This window comes from Camelus ferus, chromosome 2, assembly GCF_009834535.1.
Source record: "Camelus ferus isolate YT-003-E chromosome 2, BCGSAC_Cfer_1.0, whole genome shotgun sequence".
Taxonomy (NCBI): Eukaryota; Metazoa; Chordata; class Mammalia; order Artiodactyla; family Camelidae; genus Camelus; species Camelus ferus.
Genome location: NC_045697.1, coordinates 100,633,002 through 100,657,201, shown reverse-complemented (window position 1 = coordinate 100,657,201; position 24,200 = coordinate 100,633,002). Strand labels below are relative to the sequence as shown.

Sequence of the window (24,200 nt, the reverse complement as noted above, 5' to 3'; positions counted from 1 at the left end):
GCAGACAGATGCAGAGCATGACAAAACCTAACTCATGTGACTCTTGACCGTCTGGGTCTTCTATTTCACAGGACCAGTGTGCATGTAAAGTCTGTGTTGGACCTTCTAAGGCAGTACTTTTCACAGCAGTATATGGTACCAACAGAGTCTGCCTACACAGTAACAAGGCCGGCTTCCGAAATGCCCGTGGATAAAATCAAGCCCCCTGATGAACATGGTCTAAGGACAAAGTTCTGTAGTTCGACCAAACGAGGCTGGAGATCCAACTCAGTCAATTCCTATTTTGAGTAATAGGGTGTAGCAAGCAGAATTATACACCTCATCCCCCAAATTCCCACCTTAAATGGACGTATGATAAGCTATCACCCCTGTGGATATATGATGTTATACAGCACAGTTGACCCTAACGGGGAGACTATCTGGCGGTGGGGGGGGGGGGGGGCGTGAGGATGACTGATCTAATCACATGAGCCCTTAAAAGCAAAGAACTTTGGCAAAAGAAAGCCAGAGAGACTCCAGTCACGAGAAGGATTACAGGTGCCTTGACTGGTCTCAGGATTAAGGGAGCCATGTAAGAAGGAACCTGGTAGCTTCTAGAAGTGGTGTGTAGCCCTTGCTGACACCAGCAAGGAAACAAGGACCTCACTCCTACAACCACAAGAAACTGAATTCCGCCAACAACCTGAATGAACTTGGCAATGGATTTTTTTTTCCCCAGAGCCTCTGCACAAGAGCTCAGTTTGGCAAATACCTTAATTTCCACATTGTGAGACCCTAAGTAAAGCACCCAGTCAAGCTTGTATGGACTTATGATCTATATAACTGTGATACAATTAATGGGTGTTATTTTAAGCCACTAAGTTTGTAATGATTTGTTACACAGCATAGAAAATTAATATATAGGGCAATTTATTTAACTTCCAAAGCCTGTAAAAAACAGAGATAATAAAGTAAATCATAACTAGTTGTAATGAGGAGTAATGAGACGATGCATGCAATGTGTCTAGCCACAATATTTAGCATGCAGTAAAAATTTAAGATGCAATTACTGTACTTTTAAATACATCACTTTATAAAATTTCAAAGATATCTGACACATTTTGTAAGTCAACCTTTCTGAAATCCTCTGCAAAACTGTTTGGATGTTACTTCCTCCTGGATTCCCTCATACCTTGGACAGACTTCCAGGTTTGTGAAATTAAAATGAAGTTTCATATGAGATAGCACAATAAAATAATCAGATGATTCACAAAGTACATGCGAAAATCAGTCTGGTTAATTTGCATTTTCATCCTATATATGCTACATTTCATTTGAGCATAAAAAAAATAATGCTTAAAAAAAAACAAACTAGATAGCCTTAAAAAGGATTAGGATACTAATAAATAAAAATCGTAAGTGCTCTAAGTTGTGGTTCTCTATTACAATAAAGGACAGCTGAAGAATTACCTGAAACCTGTACAAATCTAATATCAATTTTATCAATGCTCTCTAAAATTTAGGACTCAAACAGAAAAGTTTAAGTGCTCTGTGAATGTTCAGTTTGCTTACATTCTTCCACTGGTCCAAACAAAGCTTGGTTATGAAAGCAGAAATGTAGGTTGAGAGAGAAGGGCAGAAAGTTAATTACGTTAGAATATTAGAAATGGGATAGGAAACCAGAGTGTTTGTTTTGAGAGAGGACAAACCATATAATAAAATTAAAAAGAGTGGATCTATGAGATTGCTGTCAAGATTACAGCAAGATGTTTTATATATATGAGATACATGGACAGAAGTTAAGGAAAGGTCATTATATAATGACAAAGGGGTCAATCCAACGTTTGTAAATATTTATGCATCCAACATAGGAGTACCTAAATATGTAAAGCAAATGTCAATATACCAAAGGGGAGAAATGCAATAACAGTAGGGAACTTTAACACCCCATTTGTATCAACGCATAGATTATCTAGACAGAAAATCAGTCAGGAAACACTTGGCTTAAACTACATGTTAGATCAGGGCCTAATATTCCATCCAAAAGCAGCAGAGTATTTAAAGACCAGAAGATAAAAAATTGCGTTGCATTTCAAGAAAATGAAAAGCATTCCGTATAGCTAGAGACTATAATCAACATATAGAATTGTCTGTAAGCTGGATTATTTTCACTTTGTTTCCACTGCTTTTTTCTGTTTGTTGGTTTGTTTGTTTTTTAATTAGGCAGCACCAAACCAGAATGGTTAGAAGCTCTCCTGCTTTCATACACTAAGTCTACTCTTCAGTCTATACTCTGTGAGTATTTTTCAGTGGAAGATTATTGCTACTCCCAAATGTCTGAAATCCTTGTTTTTTGCAAAATGGAGACATTTGTTTCTGTTTTATCATACATACCTTCAAGATGTGTATATAAATTATAAAGTCACTGAGACTACAAAACAGCAATGATAGATCAGCACCACAAAATAAATATTTTGTCACGAGGTCATTTAAAAAATAAGGAGACTAACCACTTAGAAATGACATTGAAACTACTAGATTAAAACAAAAAATAAAGCAAAATGACTCCCTCTCCCCAATCTATTCTCTCTAAACTTTGGTTATGGATTGAGATAAAAAGAAAACTGAATTAAAGTATATTTATCGTTTCGTCATGAAAGAACAAAAGTGAAAGCTAGTAAGAGGCAGAATTTATTTCTATTGCTAAACCACTGAAGACAGTGTCATGATCAACTAGTGAGACTTTAAAATTCTGAAACTAGCAGACTTTCCTCTTAGATACAGACAGATCCGTTTACTCATAACACATCAGTTAGAAGATGCTGCAATATTTCCTTTATCTTAATTCATATTATTATTTAATAGAAATGATTACTGAAATACAAGAAAGAAATGCAACTGTCAGCCATTGTATATAGAAAAAGACTTACATTTTACCAAACGTGAAACGAAAACCTACCATGTTGCAAAGATGACCACAACAATTTGTCCCTTCCATCCCGGTGCCCTTGTGCAATGTGATGTCACCATTTCTCCTAGCAAGAGGTGGAGTCTCCCTCCCATTGACTGGGGTTGGCCCTGTCCTATAATTTACTGTGACTGACAGGATGTGGTCAAAATAAAGTACAACTTTCAAGGCTTGGGGTAAGAAGCCTTGCCTCTCTGTTTTCTCCATCTTTGAATGCTTCTGCTGTCACGAAAGAAAATCCAGCTAGACTGCTAAATGAAAAAACCACATGGAGAGAAAAACACAGACCACAGCCAGCTCCCAAGGCCCCAGACACATGAATGACGAATCTTGATTAAACCAAGACAAGACCAGCAGAAAAACTGACCAGTCAACAAACAGGATCATGAGAAACAATACAGCATTGTGGCTTTAAGTCAATAAATTTTGAGGGGTTTGTTACCCAGCAATAGATAACTGATCACCATATGTAAATTTTTAAAACACAAGATTTAGAAAACATTAGTTAGTAATCTCTTGTCAATAAATCCCTCAGTCTATAATGTGAAATCATCTAACTTTCTACAGCGCTTTGCAGTATTTTTCACAACCTCATTTCCCCCCTAATCTTATGAGCTAGTTAATTATTTTTATTATTATCTAGACTTAGAGAGAAGAAAACAAAGGCTGATTAGACTAGCTGGCTCATAACCTTGCCACAAAACTGTATCTTCATTAATATGAGCTTCCTTAGGTGTGCGATATCTTACTCATCCCTGTGTTTCAAGCACATGCAAGACGATTAACATAAAAAAGGCTATTTTTAAAAGGTTGGATGGATGGATGGATGAATGGATGGATGAATCAACCTGTTGCTTCCTCTGCTATTTCCGCTACTTAAGAAAACTGATATACATGTAGCCCACCCCCACGCCCCTCCAAGGTCTTTCTTTTCCATGCTAGTTGATTTTGCCATTTTTCACTTGAGTTAGTACCTAGATAATTTATATTTCTGGTTGTCTTTTTCTAAGTAAAACCTAATTTATCAATGTTTTTCTCAAAACTTAGTACCTGAATTGAACATGATATTGAATTTATCTAAAACCACTTTCTGTAATCTGGACTCTGCATCTATAAGAAAATTATACTCTTTGTAGATGTCAAAAGTTTATCTGCAATAAGGTATCACCTTAAATAAGACAAATCAAATAATTTCTTGGTTTTAATGGGAAAAGACTGAATCTCTCTCAAAATCTGTTGTAAAAAGCAAAATGCCTTTGATAACTCGAGATCAATAAAATTCTGTCTGGCAAATATAATTACTCTCTAGTGATCTACTTGAATTGAGGGCATAAATGAATGGACTCATTAATTCTGGCTAGTTTAAGAGGCTTCTTAAAATTGTGCCATTGATTTTGGTTTATGTAAAAAGAATTAAAGAACTCAAAATGTTTTATTAAATTCTTTCTAGAATTCATTCATTTTGATCAGGTTTAAAAGAATACAACACCCTCAAATCCCATAGTTAACACATAACTAATCCCCATTTCTTTCTTTTTTTTTTTAACATTTTTTATTGATTTATAATCATTTTACAATGTTGTGTCCAATTCCAGTGTTCAGCACAATTTTTCAGTTATTCATGGACATATATATACACACTCATTGTCACATTTTTTTCTCTGTGAGTTATCGTAACATTTTGTATATATTTCTTGACGCCAAGTGCAGTTGGCTACCATTATGTGCTGTTTTGTTCTGTCATTTATCACGATGCTCTCATAAACCAGAGGTAGCACTTTTTGTCTCTGTGACACCCAGTAAGTCAAACTTTATTTTGCATTAATTTTCACAGAATTATGGAATTAGGAATTTTCAGAAACTATATTATCTATGTTAAATTCTAAACAATAATTTATAAAACTTATCTGTATTAATTTCATTGAACTTACTTTTGTATTTAGTTGATGGAAGTCCTTAGAAAGTAACTTTACAGGGCTCACAAGAAGTAAGACATAATTTTTATAAAATCTATTTCTGGGAAAAAAACTTATAACTTAAATACTTATATAATTTTATTTTCACAAGAAAATTAGACTCTAATTAGAATACTGCATATAGTATTCCATACTCAGTAATGACTTTTCAAAATATTTATATGCTGAGATTAAGAAATCTAGATCTCCAGCCCTACTACCTGCTACGGCTCTGTTCTTATAAACTACAGCAGGAGTTTGTAAACTATGGATTTAAAGGGGCCAATCAGGTGGCAGATTGTTTTTGTTCTACATTTTTACTTAAAAAAATTTAAAAATAGTAAAAGAAGAAATTTTTAAAAGATTATGTAAGAGAGATCATATTTATACCACAAAGACTAAAATATTTACTGTTCAGCCCATTACATAAAAAAATTTGCCAATCCCTACCTGAATAGCCTGTCACTAAGACTATACTTTCAGGGATTATTTCTATAGTTCATGAATAGCCTGTCACTATCTCAGACTTTTTTTTTTTTTTAACATTTTTTACTGAGTTATAATCCTTTTACAATGTTGTGTCAAATTCCAGTGTAGAGCACAATTTTTCAGTTATACATGAACATATATATATTCATTGTCACATTTTTTTCTCTGTGAGCTACCATAAGATCTTGTATATATTTCCCTGTGTTATACAGTATAATCTTGTTTATCTATTCTACAATTTTGAAATCCCAGTCTCTCTTCCCACCCCCCGCCCCCTTGGCAACCACAAGTTTGTATTCAATGTCTGTGAGTCTATTTCTGTTTTGCATTTATGCTTTGTTTTTATTTTTTTGGGTTTTTTTTTTTCAGTTGATTCCACATATGAGCGATCTCATATGGTATTTTTCTTTCTCCCAGCTGGCTTACTTCACTTAGAATGACATTCTCCAGGAGCATCCATGTTGCTGCAAATGGCGTTTATCTCAAACTTAATTAATCTAAAATTAATTTTCAGTTTTTCTGTGAAGACAATACCCTCTTCTTAAATTCTCCATTTCTCTTAAAATCAGCCATAATTAAACCATGACCCTTAGCTTAGAAACACCCTTTGCCAGAGTCTCTCTCTGACCCCTGATAACCATTTCTGTGCTTTTCTCTGTCACCAGTGCTGTTTGCAACAACTGAATCGAGGCTTACATCACCTTAAGGCTGAATTCTAGTGATCACTATCTCTATTTCACTCTTTGATTCTACTGTCTGTGTTCTAATGGGTTAATTTAAACAACAACTTTACTCTCTTTATACCATTACTCAAATTTTATCAAGGCCTCCTATTCTCACTGTTGTTTGTTGAAATTATATGGCATTTTCAAAGTCCTACTTAATCAGGTACCTGCATTTCGAATTTTATTATTTTTTTAATTAAAGTACAGTTGGTTACAATGTATCAGTTTCTGGTTCCAACTTTATTTTCCATGTAAATGTTTGCCAGTAGGAAGTTACTCATCTCCCGTCAGTCAGGCCATCACTTTATTTTACTTATGTTCTACATTTTCAAATATATAAAAGAAGGCTGACTTTTTTTTACGATTACTGATAATAATGGGAAAAGAGTAATTGCTAACAAATATTAAGTACTGATTACTAGTTACTGTTCTAAGTTACTTACATATTATTAACTAATTTATTGTTTCATTGACTTTATAAGGAAGTTAGTGTATCATCATTCTAAAGATGAGGAATCTGAGGAACAGAGATTTCTTGCCCAAAGTCACACAACTAGTGAGTGGCAGCACCAGGGCAGGAAACAGGCAGCCTGGCTTCCTTCCATGTTTTTACCATTGTAATACACTCCTCTCAGAATTAAACCAGTGTCACTTCCTGTTTGGAAAATGCCTACTGCCTGGCTATCCTGAGGCTCCTACCTTGAAAATGAAAGTTGGCCTGAACAGAGCTAATTCTACAGTAGAGAGTGAACACACTACCTGTCAATGAAGAGTAGACAACAGGTTGCCCTCAGGATCAGAAAGTGGGAGGCAAGTAGATGTTTCAGCCAGAAGGGTGCATGATAAAGCCTCCACCGAGGGGCTGGTACCTTGGTGGAGTGGGTTGAGTGTGCATTTGGTGGCAGGGCTTGGTCCTGCCCCCTACTTGGGAATCCCTGATGGACACCAAGAAGAAGGGCAGCTAAATGTGATAGAAAAGCAAAGGTGAGGACTCATTAGGCAGAGAGAAGGACTGAGTTAACACACCCAAGCTTCCTCCCTAGAAGGAATCCAGAAGTTTTTGCCAGAACCCACAAAAGAACACAGATGACAACTAAGGAGAAAGACAGAGACTTGCAAGGGAGAGGCAGTGGTGAGGTGGCATACAGGAAGGTGACCCCAGCACAGCAGAGATGGCTTAAAGGTGTGACCTAGATAGGCAGACTGAGGTTCAGAGGATCTGCAGTACCTGTCTTTCAAAAAGCCCTCCTTTATAAAGAAAACACATCTTAACAAGGATGTGCCTATATTTTCTAGCATGTGTAGCACTAAGCATTATCTCTGTCACAAAATCAATCATTTAACAAGTTTTAATAATATCACAAAGTGGTTTACCTGCAATTATATACTATATATTAATAAAAGGGATACACCCTTCCTGTATACTTTTTAAATGAACAAATTACAGTTATATGAAGTGAGCTTTATTAACAGTGAGAGTTGTCCCATGAAAAATATTAACAATATCAGGTTAGGTTTCCACAGAATATTAAAATAACCTATGATATCAGAAAATTAAAATTAAGATAAGAGAAAGGATTAAATAACTAGCTTACTGATGGTGGATGAGGTAGTGAGGGTCATGCTTATACGCAACATGACTAGCCCTTGGTATATATGTGCATGTGACTAACCAATCAGAGTGTTTTGACAGCTTCCTGAGTATCATGCATATTAGGTTACCAAGACAAAAATAAACACACTCCACGTTATCACCCACTTTGAGAACTAAAAAAAACAAACGATTTTCAAAATTAGTATTTAACTCAACTCCACCCTTCCTTCCTGAAAAAAGAGCCTTGAAAAGCAGAAGACAAACTTGTGTCTAAATCCTGCTGACTGGATGAAGCACATACATTTTTTTTTTCAGAGGTGAGTGGCATACTGAGGGTGAAAAAATAGTGTGTAAATTAAACCATAGATGCTCAAGCACAGGGTAGACAGATATGTGGTCTTAATAAGGTGAGCCCCTGCTATTTGAAATTCTAGTCAGACTTGCTTTGCTAGAATCTCTCATCTTAGGTTGTCCCATAGAAAAATCACACCATCATCTTAATAGATGACAACAACTGTAGACGTTGCTTAGGGAGCGCCAGCTGCAGTCCAAGGCTGTGTACAACACGTTAAAGACTCCAGCTCATGTGCCGGGAGGAAGACAGGAATGCTGTCTCCAAACTGGGAGCATCAGCAGCTAGCTTGAGGTCTGATACAACACTACCATGTGGTAGAGCTGGGCTTCAGATTCCAATCATCCCAGTCTCTGCACCAGTAGCTCCCTAACAATGGACTGGACAAAATTCAGCACCCATGCTTTAAAAAAAAAAAAAGTAAGAAATTCTTAGTAAAAGGAATAGAATAATTTCTTAATTTAATCAAATCTTCTTTAAACTAATACCAACTTCAAACCTACTAGCAAACCATTCTCGGTATCACCACTTTATTCAGGGATAAGAATAAGATACCCTGGTGGTTATTCTTTGGCACTTTCCTGGAATTTCTGATCAACAAAATAAAGCAGAAAAATAACAAACTGTGGTTATAACTATGCAAAAGAATAAGAACATTACTTGTAAATTCTGCAATTATTTAATTAACAACACTAAGCAAAGAACCTGAGATATCATAATAACTAAAATGGCAAGTTCTGTGAGATGATTTGGAACAACACAAATGATAAATAAAAATTGAATAGCCAATAATTTTCATATGCATCATTGTATATCTTAGCAATATGTAGATGAAATTATCTAATTCACATTGGCGACAAATTTATACAACACTTAGGAATAAATATGAAAAGGAATATACTAGAACTATATGAAAATCAATAAAACTAAATTAAAAAGCAAAAAAGACAGATAATTTGAGAAGTATACTTTATTCCTGGATGGAAACACTATGTATTTCAGAAATATCATTTTTCTAAATTATTTCATAAGAAATGAAATTGGAAGTGAAATTGACAATCAGTTCATCGGGGGAAATCCACTGGTGAAAATAGTGAGAATGATTTTGAAATAGAAAAATAATAAAGAGGAACTAGACCTAGTGGGTGTTAAAATTTACCACGAGATCAAAATAAGTTTGTCGCAGAAGTACTGATAGATAATGAAATATCATAACACTAAACCTTAAAGTAGCAGGCATGGGAAGAGTTATTATTTAATAAAGGTTCTATGAAGTCATTGGTTAGCAATTTAGGAGAAAAATTATACTCTCATCTAACCATATGACTAATTCCAGCTGTGAAAAACTACATCTGAAAAAAATATATGTAAGAATCTGATTTCTGGATAAGTTTTAAAGCAATCTTAACAAATCAACAAAATAAAGTTGACAGACTTGAGAAAAATAAAAATTAGTAAGTTTTATAAATCACTGTATAATAAACAAAATGATAGAATGAACAGAGTAAAAAAAGGAAAATAAATGTGTTAAAATGTACTGGTTCTTTGTATTTTAAAGGATTATAAAATAAGGTAAGAAAAACAAAAGTATCTCTAAATATAAAATAACTTGAACAGATAGTTCAGTGAAAATACAAGCAATAAATGAACACCTTAAGGAATCCAATATCTACAGTCATCAAGAAAGCAAAATAAAATGAAATGCAATTCCTCGCTTTTCAAATCTGGGAAGGAATTACATTTTATTGACTTATGGGGGTGATAACTATGCATGCAGATGTCAAGTTATAATGTACAGCTGAAACACAAAATTTAAAAATTACATTTTATTATATTTTTTTGTAAAGGTAATGTATTTTCATGGTTGAAAACAGAACAAGGGAAAAGGTATTCACTTAGAAACTGCGCCCTGATTCCTGTCCCTGTGAAACACCCTATTTTCCCTCCACTGGCTTCTCTTGATTTCGACAACCATTCTTAGTTAGTTCTCGTGGATGCTTGAAAGTTTCCTTATGAAATGCAAGCAGATTTAGAAATATATGCTTATATTCTCATATTCCTTAAATAAAATTAAACAACAACTAGCATTTTACACAAGGCTGAATTATTTTCGTGAATCCAAATACAATTTGTATTTTCTCATGCAAACTGTTTATTCACCTTTGCCCACTGTTCTACTGCTTGGGACCTCCCCACACTCATAACTTCTAAAAATACATTTAGAAAGAAAACTCCTGGTGATCTGAGAGGAAAATATTTTTTCCCAGTTTATCATTCTTTAGAATTTCCCCAGAGTTTTTGTTTTGTTTTGTTTTGGTTTGGTTTTTGCCAACCAAAAGATTTTTTTTTTTAATAAGTCAGATTTATCTTTTTTTTTAAGATGCTGGAATTGAGTAGTAGAAATTTTTCAGTTAGATTCTTTTGGGTCTTCTAAGTGTTATGTCTTCTACAAATAACAGTTTTACTTCCACCTTTCTATATTTTACACTGCCAATTTCTTTCTCTTGTCTGGCTTTATTATCTAAGAATTCTAATACAACGTCACTACCAGGGGTGAGAGACAGACACACTTACCCTGTTTGTACTTTTGAGCAGAAATAGCAGAAGGGCTTCTAGCATTTTGCCATTATTTATGATGCTGTCTCTGGGCTGAGTTAGTGTATATAGATGTGTGAACACATACATAGTTTGTCAGCTTGTCATGGTTATAAAATGTTTACCTATTTCTTTACTGAGCTATCTCTTTAAAAAAAAAAAAATCCAGAATGGCTGTTGAATTTTGTCAAATGAGTAGAAGCTAACATGATTTTTCCCCTTAGATCAACTATTATGATGAATTATTTTAATACGGTTCATAATCTGTCATCCCTGGAATGAACCCTACTTCATCATGATATATCACTCCTTTAATCAGCTGCTGCTAATAATTTTCTGAAGTTTTTCGCTGATATCCATAAATGAAACTGGGAATAGTTTTTTTCTTGTGAACTTTTGACCAAGTTTAGGTGTCAATGATAGCCTCACTTCATTATAATAATTTGAATTTGTATTCCTCTGGAAAAGTTTAAATCACACTGAAATAATCTCTTCTTTAAAAAAAATCATTAGATAGAATGCATATTGTAATATCTTTAACAACTGATATCTAGAGTAACAACTTTAAAAGATACATGATATAATAATAGTTAAGGTATCAAATAAAAGAGTAAAATAATGTTAATTAAATTGGTAGAGGAAACAGGATAATAAAAGTTGGTTAATCCAAACAAAGGCAAGAAAGGAAGAAAAAACTACATAAAGAGATGGGTCAAATAGAAAAAAGAAATAGTAGTTGGTAATAGAAACACAACTATATCAGTAATTATACTAAATGAAAATGGACTACATGTTCTCTGTAAAACACTAAGGTTGTCAGGTTAAATTAAAAACAAAAATGTAAAAACACAGCTACATGTTACAGGAGGCACATCTGAAACATAAGGACAAAGGCAGGCTGAAAGCAAAAGGAAGGGAAAATATATATCATTGCAAACACTAAATGAAGTATGCTGGGGTAGATATACTATTATTGGAAAAAGCATAATTGAAGACAAGTCACTTATTAGAAAGATACGGGGGCATTTCATTCACAAAAAAAGGTCAATTCACCAGGGGGATATCACGATAAAAAACAAAATGCAGCCTCCTAAAGTCATAGCTTTAAAGTTTATAAAGCAAAATCAATAGAACCAGAGAAAAAAGAAAGAGGCAAATTCACCATCATGTGGGTGATTTTAAAATCTCTCTCTCAAAAGTAATAGAGCAACAGGAAAAGAAAAATTCAGCAAGGATAAAGCAGGAAAAAACAATTAACACACATGATCTACCTGACATGTAGGGTGCATTGCCCCAGAAGAGCAAAATTTACCCTTTTTACTTTTGGAATAATTGCCAAAGATGCCCATAGGTTCACCTACGTAATGACCTTAAAACAAGTCATTACAAAATTTAAAGGACTGAAATGATTCGTTTTTTGTTATCTGACAGAATTCTGGTTGTGAAGTCAGTAACAAATAAACTAATGAGGAATTCTCAATTGTTTGAAAAATAAACACTGCATATTTTTAAATAACTCAAGAATCAGAGAAGAAATCCCAAAGGAATTCAGGCAAACAATAAGGATATGACACCATCACAAGGCACAGAAAAAGTATGCCAGTAAAGAGTGCAATTCCAGGAAAGCGGGAGAAAGTAGAAATGGGAAAGCAGCAGGAAAAGAGATGAAGCCAGGGAAGGAAGTGCTGCAGGGCTGGCCATTTCTCAGTGCGCAGAGCTACCGAAAATGCAGCTGCTGCAGTCACGCCCAGGCAGAGAGAGGCACAGGAATGTGTTACTAACTCCTGCATCCCACCGGTCAGAGATTAGCCAGGCAGCCTGTTAACTTGCCCACATTTCCACGGCAGGAGGAAAGTCCAGGCAGGAAACCCATGAGGCGGGCAGGTGCACAGCCCAACCTGGCAGGATGCACCTTGTGGAGTCCGTCAGAGCTTCCGCACCAGTTCTGACCTCCTCCAGCTTTGTCACCAGAAGCTACCACTAAGGGACACAGACCCCTCCTACCAACGCGTTTCCCTCCTTTTGGAGAGATGTGCGTGTTGCAGTCCACCACCCACGTGGACGAAGAATCTTTCTCCACGTCTCCCAGCAGTGACTCCATGTTCAAGCTCAGCTTCCAGTCAGAAAAGGGCTTTTTCCTTGGTGGAATATTATCTGCTGGTGACTTGACAGCTGTCATCACTAGGCCCCCTCATACTCCCACATTCCTCTGTCACTCCAGTGGAACTTCCCGTGCAAATTCTACTGGCTTCAGTTGCTTTTACCAACACTTTACACATGTTCTGAATTTTATGGCTTGTCATTGTCTCTGAGTCTTGCTATAGACTTAGTTTGTGGGTCTTTCCACAATCCTATGTGATTTCCAAGAGAATTCCATTTGGCACAATCCACTGCCCCATTCATTGTGGAACCAGAAAGGATTGTTTTAAAATTGTTAAATGTCGGCACTTACTAGGGTACAACGTCACCAAGACTCACAAAGGGATGACGAGGGTGTAAACATGTACATAATTTCTGGAATATGTCTTCAGCACCATTAAAATATTTATAACTTTAAATATCTTAATTCCCTCCTAGAAAACTTTCCTAATAAAATTTTCAGCAATCTGGTCAGAGATTTGTTCAAAAATATATTTACTGAAGTATTATTTTAATAACCACAAATTTAAAATATTATAATGGTTGTGATACATTTTTAAGTTGGAGTACTACATACACATTAAAAATAGTATGTCACAGGGAAATGTCACAGTTTGCTGTTAAATAAACAAAAGTACAAGGCAGATTTTCAGTATTTTTACGTCAGCTATACAGAAAAAGTAACCCTGGAAAGAATCATGTAATAAGCTGTCTCTTAGTTATTACACTATTGGTGACATTTCCCCCCACTTTACACTTTTCTGTAGTTTTCACTCTTACTAGAGTGAACACGTTACTTCGATAATCAGAAAGGTAATGAGAAATACAGCTGAAATCTTGAGACCCTCCTTCACATCAGATAAGAGTAGCTTTCACAGGCCTCCACAAAACCACCACATCTAAATGCCTCTGCTTTTAAGTTACAAAGGAAGGAAGCTGTAGCTGAAAATCTTGCCATCAAGAATTTCAAAACAGAAAGCACTTTCCTTATGACTTCAAAACAACTGATGGGAGAGTCCTGTTTAATTTCTTGCATATTTCAAGTATGATTTTATTGAAAGAAAATTCCCCTGGTTTTTGCCCTGGAATTGCTCATAATGGAATTTTTAGAAATCGTCTGTTTATTCCTCTTCATAAACAGTGACAAGACAATTCAGAGCTATGTTGCTACTATAAAAATGGTCCAAGTTCTGTCCCTCAACATCCAAACTGCCCAACGTCTTCTTCTTTGAGCCTCAATGATAGCAACACACAAAACATGTTTAACCCTAAGACTGTCAGTAAGTTGTTTCTTGAGTTTACTGAATTCTTAAAAAAAAAAAAATCTAGGAAACAGAGGAGTTTCAAGGAAGCACATGAAGTTGGAGGATACATTTTCCTTTGCAGGTAATTATGAGCAACATTTTCTTCATACTTTTTCTTTCAATTTACATTTATTTTATTATTTTCTGAGGCCAGAAATGATTGCACAAGAAAGGAATTACTTTTTTTTCCTCTTAGGACTTTTGTAAAAAAGTTTCACTTTTCATAAACTCCTATATTCACTCCACTGCTTCTCTTGTTCTATACACATGGTACAGAAATTTTTTCTAATGACCTAAAGATTATAACTGAAAGTAAAAATTAAGTGTGTGTTCACTTTATCAAGAAGAAGCCAGTTCCTTGGATTTCAATTTCTGTGGCTTTAGCTTGTTTACTTTTTGAGATTGTATTTAATTTTACATTATTCGCAAACATTTTCCACAGTTTCAAGTAGTCATTTAAACACTTTAATCTACATTATTCTCTAATTTCCTCACATTAGTTAAATCATTCAGCAATTTGATAGTTGCATTACATTTATTAATCAACCTCAACCACCCCAGTTTCTTTAAAATTAACTTAGCAATATAGTAGAAAGTGAGATGCAGAATTTCTTCACCTTATATACCCAGGGTTGCCAAACTATGACCCACAGACCAAACTTCACCTGCCACTTGTTTTTGTAAATGAAGTTCTGTCAGGCCAAAGCCACGCCTACCCATGTCCTACAGCTGTTTTCCACCAACAACAGTAGAGCTGAGCAGTTGTGACAGAAATCGTTTGGCTGGCAAAGAATCAAATATTTACTATCTGGCTCTTTTCAGAAGAAAATTTACCCACCTCTGTTATGTGCAATGCTCTCTGTCCTTAGAAAATTCTTTCAACATTCTGTGACAAATGGCATTTTCTTTTTCAACTAAGATGCTCATTTCTTAAAAACTTCCGGGTGTATATATATATATGATGTTATAACGTGGATTCCACGTATTCATTATTATTAGTTACATTATTACATAAACGGGTCTATACTGCATGATGTAATTCTTAAAACCTTACTTACATGACCTTCTGTAGGCTGGCTATTGCTACCATTGACTTCTTTGCTTCCTGTGACATCACCAGCGTGACACATGATGGGACATTGCTTTAAAGAGCCACATGACCATACATAGGAATGGATTCTGTAGGAGTCAAAGGTAAGATAAAAAGATTAAAAATTATGCACTGAATAGTCTTCATTCCTTGGATTTATGACTACATCCATACCTGATCATGCCTGAAAAGGCAGGAAGACTCATATGCAGAAAGCTTCAGAAGTCAATAGGAATTTCTTTGGCTTTATTCCTAAAATCTTCAGCCTTCCTCGTAATTTAACTCACATCCACATTGACTATAGCTACTTCATTTGGGGAAAGAAATAATCATACATCACTTAAAATAAACTATAACATTTCATGCAGTTCCCTCCTAAAATGGTTTTAATTTTCCCACAAAACAGCACAAAGTAAATGTGATGTCAAATGTATTTGTGGACTTCATGTCAATTTACTGAGCAACTCTAAGGAAGATGCTGAAAATAAGTTGCAAACATCTGTTCTAAGAGTGAAATGGCAAAGTCTCCACTCAGACACTCAGTAGTAACATGGAATATTATAACATCATGGCTCCAAGGGATATGTGATTTTGAAGGGTTTTGAATATACCAACAGATTACACCATTAGAAAGCCTTAAAATAGTATATTTCTTAATTTTAAAAAAAGGTAGTCTAACTTATGTAGGCCATTTAAAAAAGTTAAGCAACGTAATTCCTAACTTATAAAATAAATCAAAAAACATCTTAAACAAAATTCAGTATGGTCTGTGATATAAAGAATACTTATATTATTAGTAATAATAAATTATCCATGTAATCTCATTTCTATTATTTACTAAAAGTTCAATACAGTAGTAAGTTCCAAAAGTTTAGCCATTCAATATGCATGCCAGCCAGCTGGCATCTACTTGAATTACTTATTTAAAAGTATTTACTCAAAACTTATTGTGTATGAGGACCTTTGCTTGATAACTAGTCTTAATCTATAAGAAACATGCCAACCAGTGGAGGAAAAACCCCGCAAACAACTCACTAATGCTCCTAGTATTTTAATAGCAGAATGAAGAAAGCCCCGTGAAAAACCACAGTGTGACTTAATCCTATAGAAAAGAGGAAGATGAGGGACTTGAAAGTACATCAGTGAGGTGCAGCTGAGCTGGCCTTGAAGAGTGAATAATGTTACTCCAGCAAAGGGGATGTTGTTTGCAGAGGCTCAGAATTCAGGAGGGTGGGTGAGGAATAGACTTTGAATGTGGCTTTACTCTTGCCCTGGAACTGAACCCAATGCTGGGGATGAAGAAGCATTAAGTTGTCCCACATTCTAAGGAGTGCTTTGTTGCTAGGTCCAGACAGCTGCTCCAGAGTGAACTCAAAGGCAGGCAAACTCTTACTACTTCTACTACCTCCAAGCCACCAACTGCACCCCAAGACCCCATTTCTGGTCCATATAAGAAGACTGAAATATCAGGAAGGTAAGGGAAAGGCAATGGTTGGAATCATCAGCCAGGAACATGGCAGGACTTATACAAGAGACACTGTGCTACAGACTAAACTGTATCTCCTCAAATTCTTATGTCAAAGCCCTAACCCTCACTGTGATGGTATTTGGAGATGAGGCTTTGGATTAGGGTTAAGTGAGGTCATAAGGGTGAGGCCGTCATGATGGGATTAGTGCCCTTATGAGAAGAGACCTCATAAAGCTCCCCCGCACCCACCCAAGTGAGGACACAGCAAGAAGGCAGCCATCTACCAGCCAGGAAGGGAGTCCTCACCAGAGCACTCAGTCAGCTGGCTCCTTGGTCTTGCACTTCCCTGTCTCCAGAAGTCCAGGTATGGGACTTTGTTATGGCAGCCTGAGCTAATACAGGCTGGCATCTCATCCCCTGGCTGGACATCATGTCCACTGGTGGGATTGATTTGCTCTTAAACCTACCTGACTAAAGAAAAAAGAAAAAGAAAAACAGAGAAAAGTATCACATTTTGTTTCCAGCGTGTGATCCAGCAAAGCTGTGTGAATTTCCCATGGCTCAAGGCTGGCCTCCTTGCAAAGGGACTCAAGGGCTGTGTCACCAGGGGAGAGAGCTGAGAGGTAGAGAGAGGTTCAGCCTAATCGCCTACAGAGTGTCGGTGGAGAGGCCACTAGAGGTGTGTGGAAGAACTCACACACATGGCCCGCAGGAGAGCCCAACTGTGGGAACCCCCACACAGAAGGTATCAATGCCTGGTTACTGTTAGTGAGGAAGGAGACGTCACAGCCACCAGAGGATGGCCTGGTGAGGTCAGGGCCTGTCTGGTCCATCTGCCCTAGGCCACCCTCTCAGTCCCCAACTCTCCGTGGTTAAAACCAGAAGGAGGTTAGAAAGCATGAAAATGCGGACCACATCCTCTTTCTAACATGAGCTGAGGGAACATACGGAGAGGAGACTGGGATTTTAAATGAACTAGACAACTGAATAATTGGAAGCAACCAAAATGCTATAGGATCTGACGCTTTTGCAAATGGGTAATTAAAAATGGATTATGGGGGGAGTCGTCCTGCGTTCTGGAAACATTAAAGAGTTAGTATAAATAGGTCTTAGATACCACCAGTTATGCAGGAAAGGGGAAGAGGCAATCATTGTTCAGAAAAGAGTAATTCATTTTGGATCGATTTAAGACAAATTCCTATTCCATCACTTTTCCCACTCTCTAGCAGTGTCTTTTCTAGTTTATTCCCTTTCAAATTCCCTTTTTAACAATCTCTCACCTGATCTGTTATTATTATACAATAATAAGAAGAGCAAGAATCCTTATGACGCTTTTTGTTGAAAGGAAAAATGACTACGTCTTTTGAAGGAAATGTTTGTTCAATTCAAAAGTTGATCTCAGACACAGCCATCAATCTTATTAGCTTTTTGTTTTTTCATTTTTGCTTTTTCCTCTACATCATGTTCATATAACAGCCAACTCCTTAGTCCTGGTTTTACTTCCCAATTCTATTATCCGATAACAATTTTTCCTTTGAGACTTTTCTTGGATTTTTTTTCTTTCTATCCTCTCTGTGGAACCTTCACCAACTCTATAGGACACACCTAAGAGCAATGTTCCTTATGCCTTTTTCTTTTCCACCCAGGAAACAAGCTTCCGGGATGGCCACCACAACTGATGAACTCTGCAGGAGGCAGAGAATGAAATTAGCAAGTGCGCTGAAAGGCACAGGAAATGCACTCAGACCCACTGGATTCTCAAATGGAAGGACCCCGGGAACTGCTATAGCTTTTTGGCTACATCTGTTTACCCCCTGAGCTTCGAAAGAATGAATAAGAGCACCTAAGGCTGTGGTTCAAAGCTAGATGGACTCTTGCCTTTCATACCCCATGTAGTCTTATCTTTATTAACTAATAAATTACTAGTTTCTAGGAAGTTAGCAGGCTAGCTTTTCCAGGAAACATCTAACAAGGGGTAATCAAAATACTTAAAAAACAAAGACGTTCAACTCAGCTCTTATGCCATTTTGCCCCAATAATCTATTTCAAGTTAAGTGACATACCCTTCAAAGTGCTATGAAAATAGATGTTCTCCAAAAGTGCAGAGCAGTGATAATGGAAGATTACCGCTGACCTGTTCAGATCGCTGGCCTCCATGTGGACAAACACATGTTTGGGGAAATGTGGCTCTTACCCCGGAGCTCAATTAGTACATATTTAAATGGAATTAAAAGCAAAAAATGATAGATACTCCAAAGAAGGTCCAGTCAGGCACCCACCTTTCATAGAGAAGAAAGATGCGTCCCAAAGAGGCCAAGTGACTTTCTCTGACCAGCAAGGCTCTCTAAGAATAGATATGCATTTCCATAAAAGATGCAAAGATGCTCTTTAGAGCTGGAGTGAACACTGAGGCACCCATCACCCCAGCTGAGAGCTCAGAGCTGAGTCTCTTCCCAGAAATGCTCTCAGTGGAAGAGAGCTGCCTAGTACAAGGTCACAGCCCCTCCCTGGGCGAATAGCCTGCTTCCCTGGAGTTGGAACATCTCTAAAGGGTCATCTCAGCTTGAGAACACTCCCCATGGGAGTTGTCGGCTGAGGCCTCTGCTGCCAGCATCCCACTCCCCTTCTCCTTCTTACCCACCTTACTTCCATCGGGCGCTGCTCCTGAGAACATGCCCTGGTGAGTCTCCTGCATGTACATTCCTATCTCGGAGTCACTTCCCAGGGAACTCAGCCTACACAGATAGTGCATTCTATTAGTTGAGAAAATGTAGGGTTGGGAAAGACTTGGATTAAACGGACATAGAGTATTGTGGGACTTCCTTTAGTTTGACGATATGCACTGTGAACTGTCAATGAATACCCAGAGATATCAAAAGTTATTTAGTCACAGAACCTCTTTTAATGTTGAACAACTTCTGAGACTTGTGTTCTGTGGAATATGCTCTGGGAAAGACGAATGCAGTTCACTCTGTATAATTACTAAAGTTACTCAGCTCAATATTTTCAGTAATGGCAGAAGGATGGAAATAGCAATAGGGGAACAATAAAAAACAATAGAAGGATGCTTAAATAAAGATATGTCCATTAAGTAAAATATTATGCATCCATAGGAAAAAAAATGAGAAGTTCTTTCAGTACTAGAATGAAAAAGTAGCCAAAGTATATTTTCAAAGTCCAAACAGCAAGATTAGTCAATAGTGTGTATTTGTTTCTAAAAAGGGGAAGGAAGAAATACATGTGTTCATTTTCCTGTGTGTGCACAAACTACTGACAAAGACGCACAATAGAAAATGGGAGCACCAGTTGTTTCTATGGAAGGAAATTAAAAGCACTTCGTACCTTTTGAATTTTAAACTGTGGAAATAGATGACCTCTTTAAAAAACTGAAAAATTAAAAATTAAAAGCAAAACACCACAAACTATTAGCAGATATTTAAATACTTTGTGTAATCATAAAAAAAGAAACTCTGGAGAAAAAAATGTATAAGATCCTCTACAAAGTTACTTAGACTATGAGCTCCTTGAAGACAGGAACCACTTCTTATTCATTTATTCATAATGCCTACAGCCTAGCACAGGGCATCAACCAAGAGGAGGCAGTCAATAACTTGTTTTTTAATTGAATCCTATTGCTTCCATATAGCAATGGATTTAAAATTAATCTTTCTTTCTCTTTCTTTCTTTCCTTCCTTCCTTCCTTTCTCCTTCCTTCCTTCATTTCTCTCTTTCTTTCTTCTTTCTTTCTTTCTTTCTTTCTTTCTTTCTTTCTTTCTTTCTTTCTTTCTTTCTTTCTTTCCCTTCTTTCCTTCCTTCCATCCTTCCTTCATTTCCTTCCTTCCTTTCTCTGTCTCTTTCTTTCCTTCTAAAAAAAACATTTTTTTTTAAAGTGGGATCCAGAGAAAATCTAGAAATAGAGAAAGAACAGCACATTCTCTTAATGTATTTTCCTGACTTGGTTTTCCCCTTATTAGCTTGTAGTCAGCAACATTTAAAAGTATCTGGAGCTGTGCTGTCTAATACAGTAGCCATGAGCCATATGTGGCTATTTAAATACACAAGTAAAACTGAAATGAAATGAAACTAGAAATGCACATCCTCAGCTGAGCCAGCCACATTTCAAGTGCTCAGAAGCCACACGTGGTTAGTGGCTACCATACTGGACACAGCACACAGAGAACATTGTCATCGCTGCAGAAACTTCTTCTGGTCAGCCCTGACCTAGGTATAGTACAGACTTTGGTTTCAGGCACATCTGGGTTAGATTCCAGCTTAGCCACTTACTAACAGTAAGGTTTAGGGAAAGTTAATTAATGTCTCAGAGCCTCAGTTTCTTCAACTGTAGCCTAGGGAAAATGATGATACCTACGTCCTGGGTTATTGTGAAGTTCAAGTGAGCTCATCCATGCAGACGACACAGGACACAGTGAGCATCTGAACATGCGATCCCTTAGTGATTATCCCCGCTGTGAATAGGACACCTCACTATTAACAGTCATCTCATCCCTCAAACAGGCTCTTCCACCCTCAGGATTGGAAAGAGAAACATCCTCAGAGGCCATTAATGTCCTCAGAGTCTAGTTCCATGGTATTACAGTGCCAGTTTACAATGAAGAAAGCTTGCACCAATTCCTTTTTCAGGGAAGTCTTGTTAGAAAAAAAGTGTTGGGTGAACTCAACATGTGCTGTCAGTGATGCGGTGAATTTACATTCTGGTGCAAGCTCTTTACTGGGTCAAATTCTGGGAACAAACGTCTTCATACTTTGGATTGCAGTGGTCTAGATGGGAACACATACCCCTTGACAGGACTTTAAAATTCTCACGAAGAAGAAATCTGTTCAACTTTTCCATGAATAGGGCAAAGTCTAGGACAGCAGAATTGAAGGGGAAGAGACAGCTGGCTCAGGTGAGGCTGTTACAGCTGATAAATCTGAGCCACGTTTTGAAGAACATAAAAATCATAATGAGGAGAGAGAGAAGCGGAGAAGAATGGCAAAGGAGTAACACTGAGAGAAAGGGAAGAGAAAAAAGGGAGAGACAACTTGTAGCTTGAGCTCTCCAAGAATAAAACAATATTTTCCTTTTATCTCATAGACTAAGACATCCCCTTGTTAACTTGAGGCTTCCCAAACGGAAAACCAGGTAGACCTGAATTTAGTAGCAGCCAGTTTTGGCCTTAGTCCTACATGAAGTATTTTCATATAATCGGAATATTCAATATCTATAATTTTAAACTCTAAAAAAAAAAAAAGCTATTTTGGTGACCTTCTGACCCTTCAAATATTTGCAGTTAAAAATAAATGAGCCAAAAAGCAAAAAGTTCCTAAGAACCTGTTTAAAATGAATGTTCTTCTTTGGCATTCTTCAGGTAGTTGTATAAAAAGATCTATACAAAAATCATTCTTCATCATAAAAATCAGCCAGTCATTACTAAGCAATTTTCCAGTACTGCCACTACAGATAATTGTTTAACTATTAAAGCAGTATGTTGTGATTTATAACAGTTGTAATGACACTGATCTCTACATGAATGCTCGGTGCTGCCGCGGAAGACATACCTCATCTGTTGCAGCATGAAATGCCGTATGACCATTTACAATGATGCACACTTCTTACTACCTGCTGATAATAACCTATCAGTGGAAATGGCAGCTTAATTATGTACCACGTCTCCCGCTGGCAAATAACTGGATTCAAACATTTCTATTGCTTCTCACTAATCCCTAACAGAAGCAAAAGAGGTGCGATTACCACAATCCTCAGAAATAGCACTTAACAATTAAGTGGAAAAAAGTGAAGGCAAAGCTGAGCTTGGATTAAATACAGATGCACTTTAGACCGACAACCCCTCAGCGCTCTGTCTCTGGTTTTGCTAGAGCTGGTTCTCATTCTCCTAATGTTTTATTTTTCTTGCTGATTATATCTCTGGTGTTTCCCATTCCAAATATTTGGCTTTCTATGTAATAGATCAAACGACCTAACCCAGCCTGGCAACACAATTGCATAACTGGGTCCAGTGCCCACACACGTGCCGGAGTGGTCCCAAACGTCTTATTTCTAAGACGCTGCTTGTTGGGCTCCTCCCTGACAAGGAGACTAAACTCCTCAAGTCTACATAGCAAAGCAGTAATGCTTACAATACTGCTAAGAGGCTGGCTGTCTCTATTAACAAAGTTTATTTAAAAATTGGCAGAGTGCTTGCACTGGTGAGTTCTCGTGTGGTCCATGTGACTGCTGGCTTTGCTTGGTCTGGATGGTGGAACTTGTCTTCCCTTTCAGCATTGCTGGTCCGCTCCTCTCCACCAGAGCTGTGTGTAGTTACCTGGGACACAGCTAACAGAATGCCTGCCCCCAGATTAGGAGACTTAATCTGTTTTAGTTCTTTACCTCCTCTTTCCTTGGTCTCATTAAGTAGTCTTATTTAAACAGTAGTTACTAAAACTACTATGAATAGACTGCCTTTGTTTATTCTTTCTAATCTTCGCTTTCCATTTTTCTCTGCTTTCTGCCACTTCTTCCATGGTCCTCAGCCTTTGTGCAAAGAAAACGGGCTGTACTGACATCATCAGTCAGTGTGCTTCATACCTGCCACTGGGCTCCATATTTGTTATGGTCTTTAGGATTTTGACCCTCTCTGCTGTGTGTCCTTATACAGGATGTCCAAGGTGGCTGCATTTTGAAGTTTAAAATGTCAGATTTCTTTTGAGGGCTTCTTTATTTGTTTGTTTTCAGAAGGGGTCATGAAGAGGTAAATATAGGTGGCTGCTTCTTGAACCAGAACCATCCCTAAATAACAGAGGGTGAACTTAAATGATCGAATTACTCATCAGAAGATTCTTTAACAAGCATGGAATGAGAACCAAGCAGATGGGAAGTCTTGTAGAATATCTCTGCAACACAGAAAATTATCTCCACTCAGTTACAGAACTGAGCCTTCTAAGCAACTAACATTAAATGTGTCACTACCATGGGCTGGGGCTACAAACGTTCATTTTTACAGAAATGAAATCTCTTTCTTTGGACTCATGTAAACAGTGGTGGTGTTGACCAACTAGACTCCATGCAGACTGCCATCTTTCCATCCTATTCAGTATTAAAATGCTATGATTTCCAAAACTGTAGTTGATGTAATATTGAGACTGAAGGCTCCCTGATGAAAACTGGAGCCTCCCTAATCTCACCAAAACCATGGAATGGGCTGGTGGCCCAGAGACTTGGGCCCTGGTCCCAGTCCTGTCTTTAGACAGCTATGTGACCAGAGCAAGGTAGTTCATGTCTCTTAACCTCAGTGTCCTTAGCTTTAAAGTAGGGAGACTTGACTGGAAGGTGTCTAAAGTCCCTTCCAGTAAGTACATCCACTAAGATCACATATCTACTGTTTCTTGAATAAATCAGTTGGGAGGAGGGAGAGCAATTCATCTCAGGCAGCTCCTAGTTAGACAAGGAGCCAGCAAGGGCAGCTGGCTTCCTCTCTGGAAATCTGCTCTATGGGTTCTGAAGAAATAAGGTGGTTCGTAGAATGCCAAGCCATGCTTAGGAAG

General features: G+C 37.2%; 1 protein-coding gene across 6 annotated transcripts in view; it reads right to left on the bottom strand.

The window, feature by feature from the left end:
- Nucleotides 1-24,200, bottom strand: part of IL15 (interleukin 15) — a 70,107-nt gene that overhangs the window by 31,662 nt on the left and 14,245 nt on the right. For 2 of the 6 annotated variants that reach the window (XM_006193545.3, XM_014566735.2), the window contains exon 2: nt 15,159-15,279. The exons of 2 other annotated variants lie outside the window; for them this stretch is intronic. The gene's annotated coding sequence lies outside the window, so the exon portion shown is untranslated. Of the gene's footprint in view, nt 1-15,158; nt 15,280-15,364; nt 15,701-19,299; nt 19,320-24,200 lie in introns of those variants that run through there. 2 more of the 6 variants (XM_032464001.1, XM_032463992.1) reach the window with 2 other exon arrangements.